The sequence below is a fragment of the Myotis myotis genome, unplaced genomic scaffold (genome assembly GCF_014108235.1).
Source record: "Myotis myotis isolate mMyoMyo1 unplaced genomic scaffold, mMyoMyo1.p scaffold_m19_p_11, whole genome shotgun sequence".
Lineage (NCBI taxonomy): Eukaryota > Metazoa > Chordata > Mammalia > Chiroptera > Vespertilionidae > Myotis > Myotis myotis.
The window spans coordinates 63,971,681-63,984,451 of NW_023416315.1; the positions used below are offsets into that span (position 1 = coordinate 63,971,681).

Sequence of the window (12,771 nt, forward strand, 5' to 3'; positions counted from 1 at the left end):
TGACTGAAGAAAAGGCTGGCTGATGTTCAAGAAAATCACTCTAACCAGCAGTTACTGGTTTCAGTTGACAACATACAATGGTTTACTGCTGTCATTGTCCATGCCTACAGATGATGTATTTTGTATTTTTGAATAAAAATACATTTGTACAATCCTGATAAGTGCAAGAGCCATGTACCAATGTACTGCTTTCAACGTAAATCACTGAGGCATTTTTACTATTATTCTGTTAAAATCAGGATTTTAGTGCTTGCCATCACCGGATGAGAAGTGAAGAAGCAGCCGTTCTGTGGAGAGTAAGAATAATTTTGTACAAAGTAGAGAAATATCCAATTACGTGACCTTTGTGTAATAAAAATTTGTTTAAAGTTAAAAAAAATAAAAAATAAAACCAGTGGGAAACTTTTGGCTTCACTGCTACTCCATTCATCCCCAAACACACGTTCCCTCTGATAGAACCTGAGAGCAGGTTGAAAGAAATTTTAGATTACTAAGCGATACATTAAGGAAACATAATATTAGCAGTACTGTTCATGCTACTTTCTCCTTCAAAAAGGCCAGATAAGGACCTTAGGGAAAGGAGGGTGAATGACTTGTCAGGTCACCCTATAAGTTGGAGACAGAGCTAGAAATAACCATCACCCTATTATTACTCAAAACACCAATGCCAGGCCCTAACCGGTTTGGCTCAGCGGATAGAGTGTCGGCCTGCGGACTGAAGGGTCCCAGGTTTGATTCCGGTCAAGGGCATGTACCTTGGTTGTGGGCACATCCATGGTGGGGAGTGTGCAGGAGGCAGCTGAATCAATGTTTCTCTCTCACTGATGTTTCTAACTCTCTATCCCCCTCCCTTCCTCTCTGTAAAAAAATCAATAAAAAATATTAAAAAAATAAACAAACAAAAACAACAAAACACCAATGCCAGGCTAATAAAACCGGAAGTTCCGGGGGTGAAAATCAATACTTTAAAACACCGAACACTATACCTACATTTTAAATACAGGGTACCATTTTTTTAAAGTGCCCTAGGTGGGTCTTATCACATAGTTTTGTGAAAAACTGCCCACACAGAAGAGTTCAACTAACACGTTCTTCTTTTCCAGAATTTAAGGGCCCAAGATTGACCTAATGTAGCTTAAGGCCCCCAGAACCATAAATGTGTCAAAGAAACTGGCATTCCCCCAAAGACTAAGAACCTAAGAATTGTAGGTAGGGAATAAACCAAACTTTGGAACTGGTTCAGGATCAGCAAATTCATACCTATTGGTTCTACCAGTATTTAGGTAGCAGGAAGACAAGAAATCGATTGTGGGAGCAACCAGAGGGAACATGCCTCATCTTTGTCTCTTCAGAATAGAACTGCGAGTTCCATGCTGCATTTTCTAGGCAGCTGTGATGACAAGAGCCCCCTCCAAGCTGTAGGCACCACTTGGGAGGGGGAGTTCTCCGCCTCCCAGGGGAATAAAGGACAAACAAGCAAACTTGTGGCCATGATGACAAAACTAGGCCTACGTATCCATTTTATTATTAGCCTGACATTAAACACCACTTAAAAACAAAACAAAACTACCCACCCACACAAACACACACCCCAAGGCAGAAAATTATATAATGGCATCTGGAATGATCTGCTCTGACAGTGAAAGTAGAACCAGACGTATCAGAGAGGTCTGCAAAGACCAAAATGGGGGCGGGGTAGCCCCAGAGAGAGCCATGTTCACATACTCAATAGTTCATGCAAATGCTTTGTTTAGAGGAAGGAGCTCAAAATAATGCTCTGGATTCTGGAAGGCTGCCATTCTACTCTGAGAAATTCTGAGCCACTATCAACTGGAAGAATAACTCCATGTTCTTATACCAAGCCCAATCATTCTAGATAAATCAGAAGAAAATTGTTTTGGCACAGGTTGTTTCTTGGGGTGGAAACTGAAGATAAGTTTCTCATATGGTCAAGAAGGAAAAAGGGGCCCAGTAAGAAGAATTCCACCACCTGCCCCATTATAGTTTATGGACCACGACCAGCCAGCTGGCACCACAGGAACATAGCAAGCCGTGTTTTTGTTCCCCAGAATCCATTAGCAATTGGACCAAGACCAATGTCAGTGTGGCTAAGGTCTAGAATGTGGCAGCTACTTTAGATCTTCACTGCATAAACAAAGTATAGAACCTCTGCAGGTGAAAACACTAGACATGAGTCTCCACCTATAAAATTAAGTTTAAAAAAATATGTTTTCAGGTCGTCAACATTTTTCATAAGATTTAGAAGCCGTAATATTTTTCACTCAGTGATTTATCACTCGAATTTAGGCAACAAATGAGCCAAGTTAAAAAGATCAAGGGTTTTGTTATTTCTTATTCTCCACTTTCCTTTGTGTCAACTCTCACTCAATGGTCAGATCTCTCTCCACTGCCACAGGCTGTAGTAAGTGACACAAGAAGAAACCGTTTCAGAGGGAGGTTTTTGAGAAAGTGGTGACAAGAGTAAATGCTTTACATAGTTGTTTCTTCACTTAAAAAAGGGAAAAAAAAGGTGACTTTGCAATCGAAGTCAAGATTATTTTTTTTGGAAGGAGGAGGGATGACACAAGAACTGTAGTATAGCTGCCCTTGCTACTGAACTGATACGTAAAATCACAATTTTAACACAATGGAAGCTCACATTAAGGCAACAGCCTGGTGAATCACAGTTGATCTGTAAGCAGATGTATCAGAAAGCCTTACGGCTCCAGGTAAAATCTACACTGTAAACCTGATGGAAGGCAGTGCCAAGTTTCCTCTACCCTTTACGACAGTCATGCTATTAAACATCTCTGCATACTTGCATACATATTGACCTCCAAGGTCCAAATAGTCCCTAAATCCCTCCAAGTTCCACTTGTTGTAAACACATTTTTACTGATAGCACAAAAATTCGCAAAGGCCTCACAACGAAAAGGGTTGCTCTCTATGTTCCATGGAGAATGATTTCAGTAAGACTTTAAGGTGGGGGCACAGAAGAGCACTTCCTAAGACTCTTACTTGAGTAGCGCTCTGCCTTTTCAGATATACAGACAGGAAGTAGAGAGGTAGAGATCACCAACTACAGCAAGTATATCCATGTAGGTTGCTTGCTACATACCTCTTCGTTTGAAAGATATTCAATATGTGGCTTTTAATGAGGGATAAACTGTGTGCCTATTCAGTGGTAAATGTGTGTTAAACTTCTTGAAACATTACAAATTACTCATGAAAATCTATTACTTCTACCTTTATGCAAGTACTTACCAATCACTACTGTGTTACCATAGTATACATTCAATATTTAGTGGAAAAATGGATGTAATTTAGCCATAATGACAATTTTAAAAGTGAGAAAAGAGATAAATCCAAACCAAAGTGCCTGCTATGAAACAATAAAAATGAACTACTACTACAAAAACTAAGCCATAATCCAATGGGGCATTTTTGTTTTGTTTTTTAATTAACCTTTGGACATTTCCTATATCTTATTTAAGCTAATACTTAGAACATTCTGTGAGGGAGCAGTATTATCAGTGGACGAATTTGGCCAGGGGATAGTGAGAAGAAAAAGAAGAGACTGGAATATAAAAATATTCAAGAAAAATTCTTACAAAAGGAAAAGGTTTGAGCAAAAAGAAGTAACTAAAGATGTTGAGGAGAAGACAAAGAGAAAGGACAGAAGTGACCACTGGATCTGAAATAGGTCAAAGGTGACCAGGCTGATTTCAGTACTTGATTGATTTGTCTTAGTGACTGAAGCTAAACATTTAAGATGCATAGCACATTTTATCTTCACAACAGCTTGAGATTGTTATTTCTTACACAAGAAAAAAGAAAGGCCCAAGATTACACAGCTATTTAGGAGTAGAGCTGAGGTTTTACCTCAGGTCTGCTCACCTCCAAATCCTACCTTAGAAAAAATCCACAGAATCTGAACATCCAAGAATAGCTTGCCTTAGACTTCACCTCAACCGTATGCCAAGTGGTTAGTGTTCTCATTCCTAAATTCGTAAAAAATAACCAGTCTTCAAAAAGAATACCCTCCAAATAATAGCTATTATGTTAGCATGAATAGATAATGGGTAGTTCTACCCTATTTTCTAAGCTTTTAAAAATGTTACTCTAATTTTTATTACTCTTTTTAAAATTCACTCAGTATGAACTGGAGCAAATCCCTGTCAAGGAGCATCACTACTGGGAAACAGAAAAATCTATAAAAACACCAGTATTATTTCCCTCTATCACTTGGTACTGTGCTGGCCACAGGAACTGTAAAGAGAAAGGGGCTGAGAAATGGCACAAAAAAGATAAAGAATTTTTGCTTACTAATAACTACATCAAACGTCCCCTTTCCTTATCACATCAACTGCACTATCCAAAGGAATAAAGAAAGAACGCTCGAGGGAGGTAAGAATGGCAGACTGAGAATTTATGTCCACATGACATCCTTTACAAGGTCCTACCGAAATGACAGAAAAGAAAGATATGGACATGAATAAAAAGCCCTAATGGTGTTAAAAAACAAGAAAGTGTGTTAACAGCATATCAGAAAGCTTGCACAAATCCTGAAAGACAGAAAGCAGATGGTATGAGATTGGGGGGAGATTTAGGGGCACCTCAAGGACCTTTATCGAGAAACACAAAGCACCACAGTGAGTAGGCTTTGGGGACATCATCTGACCAACTGATCAGGAATACCATTCAGAAGAGCTGGGCTAGCCAGCCTCTCTCTGGTCCCTATGATGCCCACAGAGGTGCTAAGAGGGTTTTGACCCTTAGCAAAACGCCAAGAAATACTCTACCAGCAAGTACAGCACAGACATTTCTCTGATTGCATATGTTTCTATTGATTTAAAGGAGAGGGAGGGAGAGAAACATCAATGATTAGAGAGAATTATTGATTAGCTGCCTCGGGCATGCCCCCTACTGGAGATCAACCCTGAAACCGAGGCATGTGCCCTGACTAGGAATCGAACCCTGACCTCCAGGTTCACAGGTCAATGCTCAACCACTGAGCACACCGGCTGGGCAATTGCATTCTTTCTATGTGTTCCTGAATCGGTGACATTCACAAAAACACCAACAAAACCCCCTAAACAAACAGGACTTTAAAAAGAGTCGGGTCATGGATAGACCACTTAAATGCTATGGAACTTTCTAGCCTAAGCACCAGAAAAATTAACCCTGGCTCAGTTAAATCTCCACTGGCAGAGTAGCCTTTACCCCTGGGGCTCTCACGCTTCCTCCTCCTTCCAGATGAGGTAGTAGAGGGCTTTGTTTCCAATAGAGACCATTTTAATTAAAACATAAAATCTGATCCAGGGTGTAGCCTTTCACCACTAATCCACTGTTTTAATACAGGAGGAGTGTCTTCACAGCTTTTTCTACTGCACTTGCAGGTTGCTAGTCAGCGTAACCGCAGAAAACTATAGAGCAAAAAGCACAAAGGTTCTTGAAGCCACTAAAGCAGTCATGAATTAAACTAAAGGAAGCTTCTGTGATAGATTTCTCAACTTCACATTTTCAGATTTTTCTTTAGCTATTGCTAAAGCTTCTCCCTTTAAGTCTCTTATTGTTTCAATACTGTAGTGTATTTGGGAATTAAAACCAACATGATTTCAACTTTATACCAGTGAGATTCCCCAAATTCCCAATGTCATATGAGATGGTTATATGAGATACTTGAAAGCAATATATGTTATAGAACAGAGGGTAGGTGATTCATCTGGGGAAGGACCTTAGATGGAGTTTGTATCCTAAAAGAAAAGCAGAGCAATAGCTTTTGAGACAGAATTGGCCAGGTCCTACCCCTGCCCCCCACATCCTATGCCAACCCAGTGAGATACACTAAAGCTCTCTACTGGCTGGGGAAACCCCCTGTGCTGTGACAATTTTAGTCAGGTCTGCAATTTGCCTGCTTCCTCTGTGTTCCAGGTCCAGACACTTTCAGGACTGAATAAAGAGACTGCCTTTGATATTTCCTGCTGCCAACTCAAATCTGGTCCTTCCTTCACAAAAATACTTGAGAACGTATGAATGAAAAGAAACAACAGAAACAAAGAACAATTGGTCATGGGGAAACAGATAATTCCATGGAAGAGGGTGGTGTGTTTTTTATTTTTAAAGAGTATTCTCAGAGGTATCAGAGAAAATACTGTGTTCAGGATGCTATTAAAACAGAACACTTAAAAAAGAAAAATTTTAAATATAAGTGCTGAAATTTTTTAAAAAATTTGAATGAGCAAGAGTAAGAGAACAGTCTCTATAAATTTCATGAGGGCACAAATCATTTCACTTTTAGTACTACCAATATATTTCTAATGCCTAACACAGCGCTTAGTACATACCAGACATTCTATAAATTACTTCATAAATGAATGAAGTAAATGAGTGAGTGAGACGAAAGAGACCAGGAATGCATGAAAATGAGTCAATAGCACGGCTGTCTGGCTAAGTGAGCAGGAAAATAATGCTGAAGGCACCTCCTTGAATGTAGAAGAAAAATGTAAAGGAGATCTTTAAAACAAATGGGAGAAAAGTTAGAGATATGAAGCATTAGATACAATATATTGATAGAATTTTCGGAGTCAGAGGCAAAAGCGAGAAAAAGAAAATAACTCAAGCAAAAAAAGGGGGAAAATAAATCTTGAGTTGAAGACATGGGTGTTGAGATTTAAAAAGCAAATTAAGTATAGGTTTTTATGGGGGGGGGGGGGTAATGTGGTGGAGTATGTGGATGTTGCATAGATAGGTTCCCAGGAACAAAATGGAATTACAACTAAAATACAGAAAAACTTCCTGAATAATCAATGGAAAACTTGCTAGAAAGAACCCGGATAACCAAGTACCGAAAGTGGAGACTGCATAGAGGCTGTAAAAATACAATCTGTCAGTCCTAACCGGTTTGGCTCAGTGGATAGAGTGTCGACCTTGGTTTTGGGCATATCCCTAGTAGGGGGTGTGCAGGAGGCGGCTGATCGATGTTTCTGACTCTCTATCCCTCTCCCTTCCTCTCTGTAAAAAAATCAATAAAATATATTTTTAAAAAAATACAATCTGTCAGAAAATGTGTCTTCTAATCATATTATGTAACACTGTTTTCTTCTGAAATGGCTTTACTTTGATTTTTCAAACTAATAAACATTTTCAGTGTATTTTTTTTAAAAAAGCCAATTGAGTATAAAAAAATAAACACTACCAAGAAATATTTTAACAAAATTTCAAGAAACAACAAATAAACAAAATTTCCAGAGCCAGAAAAGCTTTCAGAGTCAAAAAGAAAAATGATAGACATACAGAGAGAGACACACACACAAAGAGAATTAACATTTTATGGGGGTTTAACAACACAGCACCCTTTTCTAGAGGTTTAATCACTCTACCATACCTCTTGGTCCAACAGTAACACTCAGACAATTATAACTGCTATTGGAGTGGGTGTGGCTTAAATTTTCAGGACCAATTTATACGTAAAACTTGGAAGTCAATTATAGTGACAGTGGAGAGAGGCAATAAATAATATAAATCTGGCAACAGTAAAACTATAACATTTTTAAAAGGAGGGGGGAAAGTGTAAGCATCGATTTCCTAATACTTTTGCTATAAAGTTAATCAAAAGCAGAATAACTGAAAATTATAAAATTCACTATAAAATAACAAAATTAGGGGATAAAGAGTGTAGGTAATAGTGTAAATACTCATCTTTAATATAAACTAGTAAATAGATACTGTTTAGAGCAAAAAATTTAAAAATCAGTAGTGTCAGTTTATAAAGTTACAAGGATAATCATCGAAAAAAGTGAACGGACCACCAACTTACACCATACACAAAAATAAACGCAAAATGGATAAAGGACTTAAATGTACGACAGGAAACCATAAAAATTCTAGAAGAATCCAAAGGCAACAAAATCTCAGACATATGCCGATGGAATTTCTTCACTGATACAGCTCCTAGGGCACTTGAAACTAAAGAGAAAATGAACAAATGGGACTACATCAAAATAAAAAGCTTCTGCACAGCAAAAGAAACCATCAACAAAACAACGAGAAAACCCACTGTGTGGGAAAACATATTTGCCAATGTCATATCTGATAAGGGCCTAATCTCCAAAATTTATAGGGAACTCATACAACTTAACAAAAGGAAGATAAACAATCCAATCAAAAAATGGGCAAAGGACCTAAATAGACACCTTTCAAAGGAGGACATTCAGAAAGCCAAGAGACATATGAAAACATGCTCAAAGTCACTAATCATCCGAGAGATGCAAATCAAAACAACAATGAGGTACCATCTCACACCTGTCAGACTGGCTATCATCAACAAATCAACAAACGACAAGTGCTGGAGAGGATGTGGAGAAAAAGGAACACTTGTGCACTGCTGGTGGGAATGCAGACTGGTGCAGCCACTATGGAAGACAGTATGGAGTTTCCTTAAAAAACTGAAAATGGAACTCCCATTTGACCCTGTGATCCCACTTCTAGGAATATATCCCAAGAAACCAGAAACACCAATCAGAAAGGATATATGCACCCCTATGTTCATAGCAGCACAATTCACCATAGCTAAGATCTGGAAACAGCCTAAGTGCCCATCAGTAGATGAAGGGATTAGAAAACTGTGGTACATCTACACGATGGAATACTATGCTGCTCTAAAAAGGAAGGAACTCTTACCATTTGCAACGTCATGGATGGAACTGGAGAGCATTATGCTAAGTGAAATAAGCCAGTCAATGAAGGAAAAATACCACATGATCTCACTCATTCATGGATAATAGAGACCATTATAAACTTTTGAACAATAATAGATACAGAGGCAGAGCTGCCTCAAACAGATTGTCAAACTGCAGCAGGAAGGCCGGGGAGGGTTGCGGGGCAGGAGGTAGGGGGGTAAGAGATCAACTAAAGGACTTGTATGCATGCATATAAGCATAACCAGTGGACATAAGACATTGGGGGGTAGGGGAGGCTAGGGGACTGTCTAGGGCGGGGGGATAAAATGGACACATATGTAATACCCTTTGTAATACTTTAAGCAATAAAAAAAAATAAAAAAAAAATAAAAATAAAAATAAAAAAAAACAACAACTATGAAAAAAAAAGAAAAAAGAAAAAAGTGAACGGCAGAGTGTCAGGAAGCTGGCGTCCGTGCCTCTGCCAGGTGAGGCAGGGGGACGTGGAGCAGGACGGGTGTCTCGGTGAACTGTCAGGGTTCACAGAGCTCTATCAACACTGAACGGCCCACGAGCTATCATGTGTGGTGGAAAAGGACAGATGGCTCCAGTGGGCAGTCACAAGAGCAATTTATTTTGTCTACTCAGAGGTTAAGTTACTGCCTCATAAGAAAAATAAAAATACTAGGAGGATTATCTTTCATTTATATTTTAACCTATTTCTAAGAGGTAAAGTCTCTAAAAGCCCCTGTGAAAACCTGAAGAGAAAAGAACCTTTGTAGGCACTGTTTAAATAAAGTCACTTATGCTTCTTAGAGCAAAAAACAAACAAACAAAAATCTACATAAACACGGCTTTGTGGGTGGCAAGGACAATGAATACCCACAGGACTCCTGAGCAAAGAAACGCTGAGAACTGCAGCCAGGAGAGCCTTGCCACTCAGACCATCTTTGTTCACTGCTATATTCCCAGGGGCTGGCACATAGTAGGTGAACGAGTATTTGTTGAATGAATAAACAGATAAGTGAACTGTTATAGTAGGCAGCTATAGAAGCAGCAACCTGTTCTTTGTCTGGGCCCAGTACCTCACTCAGCCACTCTGAGTGCTCACGGAAATCAGAATGAATGGACGGCATTTTTAGTTTTTCAAACAAGGCCTCTGAGATTATTTTGAATACACTTATCTGTATCTCTAAACATTCCAGAATGTTCCTCCCTTACGATAAGCTCCCTTTATCTGGAGAAAACCTTCACTTTCCCCCAGGCACTCAATGTTATATATTTGGGAAACTGATGAAAGGGAGCTTCTGAAGGACCAGCTCAGAAAATATTAAGCCACTCAATGCCTGACACTATACTCAATTAATATTAAAAAAATAAAGAAAAAGGAAAGAAAGACAAGTACATGGTGCTCAGCAAAGGATTCTGCTGATTGGTATGTATGAACCGAACCAAGGGTTCCACTCTGAAAAACTTAATTGAACTTCGATATAGACATGATGGTAATACAAGAATCTGAAACCAAGAGGTCTTTAAAGAAATAAGACTTGGATGCATGGGTAGACAATCAAAAAATACTTGAATAAAAGAGAGCTCTGTATGAAACTAACTAGTGTTTCCCTGACTCCCACACCAAACCCTTAGCAAAAGCCATGTTCCTTCTCGTAGCACTTTATGGGACCAGTCTCTTCAAATGACAGCTATATACTAGCAGGAGATAGGTGACGTTATTCAACTAATTCCTTCCAGGGTATTCTAAACTAATTGCCACAGAGACTTGCAAAGGCTTCAACATGGTAGACATGCATACTTCTACCACTCAAAACAGCAGAAGTAGCATAATTATATAAACCAAGCTGCCTATGACTTCCAGAAAACAACTTAAGGTGCTCCTTTGGGGGTGGGGGGCGTGGTGATTATGATTTAAGGTGGGTATGGGCCTTATTCTGGAGTATTCTTTTTCTGTCTAAGTAGGGAAATATTCCGGGGGGGGGGGGGGGGCGCGGGCAGGGGTGGTGGTGGGGGAGGGCACTAAATTAGATTAAATATAACCAATAAAGCTATAGAGGAAAGGGTTGGTTACTACCCAGATCCTACCTGTTGGCTGAGCCACTGGCATTAATACTGTCTCTGTACTTCCTCAGGAGTCAAAAAAGTACTTTCAGTAAGAACACAGGCCAGAAAATAGAGTTTCTTCTTATGTTTAGCTAGAATGCCAGATATAAGCATGTTTTAAAATTTGAAAACTCTGATAGGAGTTTTGGCCCGACAGTGAAAGCCTCAAAGCTAGGAACTCAGGACAGAAAAGCTGGGGACTGCATGACACATATTCCCATTGTGCTGAGAAAAGCCAAACTGGGATTATAAAAGAGTATCGTAGAAGGGCAAGACTTAACATCATGCTCAGTCACTAATATAACAGCTGGGGAAAGAAGTTATCACTGAAAACTAGAACCTGTGAAAAAGAAGCAGCAAAAGAAGTCATTTTCTTGTAAGTTTAATAGTCTGGTTTATATAAATACTAGAGGCCAGGGCACAAAATTCGTACTTGGCAGGGGGTGGGGGGGTGGATTCCCCTCAGCCTGGATTGCAAGAGGGCACAGGCCAGGCCAAGGGACCCCACTAGTGCACGATCGGGGCCTGGGAGGGAAGCGGAAGGTTGGCCAGCAGGGGAGGGACGGTGGGAGAGCTCCAGGGCGTGTCCAGCCAGTCTCGCTCAGTCCTGATTGGCCAGACCCCAGCAGCAAGCTAACCTACTGGTTGGAGCATCTGCCCCCTGGTGGTCAGTGCACGTCATAGCTAGCAGTTGAGCAGCCTTAGCATATCATTAGCATATTATGCTTTGATTGGTTGAATGGCCAACCAAATGACCAGACACTTAGCATATGAGGCTTTTATTATATAGGACTAGAGGCCCGATGCATGAAGATTCATGCAAGAATGGGCCTTCCTCACCGCCTTTGCTCAGACGGGAGCCGCCTTTCCGCCTTCCCACGCTGCCCAGAGGCCCGGAGGGGCTGGGGCGGTGCGGAAGCCTGAGTTGTCACCATGGTGACAATGCAAGCATCCCACCCCCAGCTGCTTGGTGCCTGCGAATGCAAATTAACCCGCCATCTTTGTTGGGTTAATTTGCATACTCACTCCTGATTGGCTGGTGGGTGTCGCAAAGGTATGGTCAATTTGCATTTTTCTCTTTTATTAGTGTAGATAATAAAGACAAGCTCTATCTATGATGAACCCAAAGAGACACAAAGGAAGTTCATAAAGATGGCTTTGAGCTGCTGGAAGACAATCCTTAAATAAAGAGGGAACTAAGATGTCCAAGCCCAGTAGAGCTTTGACACCATCTCTGCTAGAAGTTCCCCACTCCAAGCAGCATCAAGGGGAACTGCAATCAGTGGCTTTTCATGGATAATGGGGAGTGGGGGGAAGGGGAAGCAGAAATGGGCAATGCAGGGGGCCAGTAGATTGAAATAATGTTTCCAGTAGCACTGTTAGAAAAAACAAATCACCTCTCAAAAAAATGTGACCTAGTGCAGAAAAACAAATGGGCATTTCCTAATTGTGCCTACTCCATAGTTCCATCTCTGGCATTCACTTTCCGAAAATGGGCCATGTCTATTATCTCCTACTATTGTGAAATGCTTCACGTAACGGAAAGCATTGGGGAAATACCTTAGTGACACTATATCTACTGGGTGTGTGACAATCTTCCAGGATAGGGGTTTGGGGTGGTGTTAATTATAAGTGTGTATGTGTGAGGCTTGACCCTAAGTTAAGGTGCCCCTTTATAAATGTGAACAAATTTTAACACTTTTCTTTGCAAATGTGATATGCAGAAAGACATGAGCAACCAGTTAACGGATCACATAGGTTTGCAAAATTGGAGCTCAAAGTAATTGAGGAGTCCAGCACAAGTAAAGGTCACCCCAGAAAAATCTCACTCTTCAAAAAGGCTCTGGCAATAACGAAAGAATGAGATTTTAATCACTGGAGCTAATTACATGGAAGACTAAATCACAAGAAGAGTTATTTAAGTGTCTTAAATACAATAAAAAGTAATTAACAGGAAGTGCCATCTTGACAGCTT

General features: G+C 40.1%; 1 protein-coding gene across 1 annotated transcript in view; it reads right to left on the reverse strand.

Moving 5' to 3' along the window:
* The window catches only part of SND1 (staphylococcal nuclease and tudor domain containing 1), a 456,936-nt gene that overhangs the window by 240,993 nt on the left and 203,172 nt on the right, over positions 1–12,771 (reverse strand). The gene's annotated exons all lie outside the window — the stretch shown is intronic.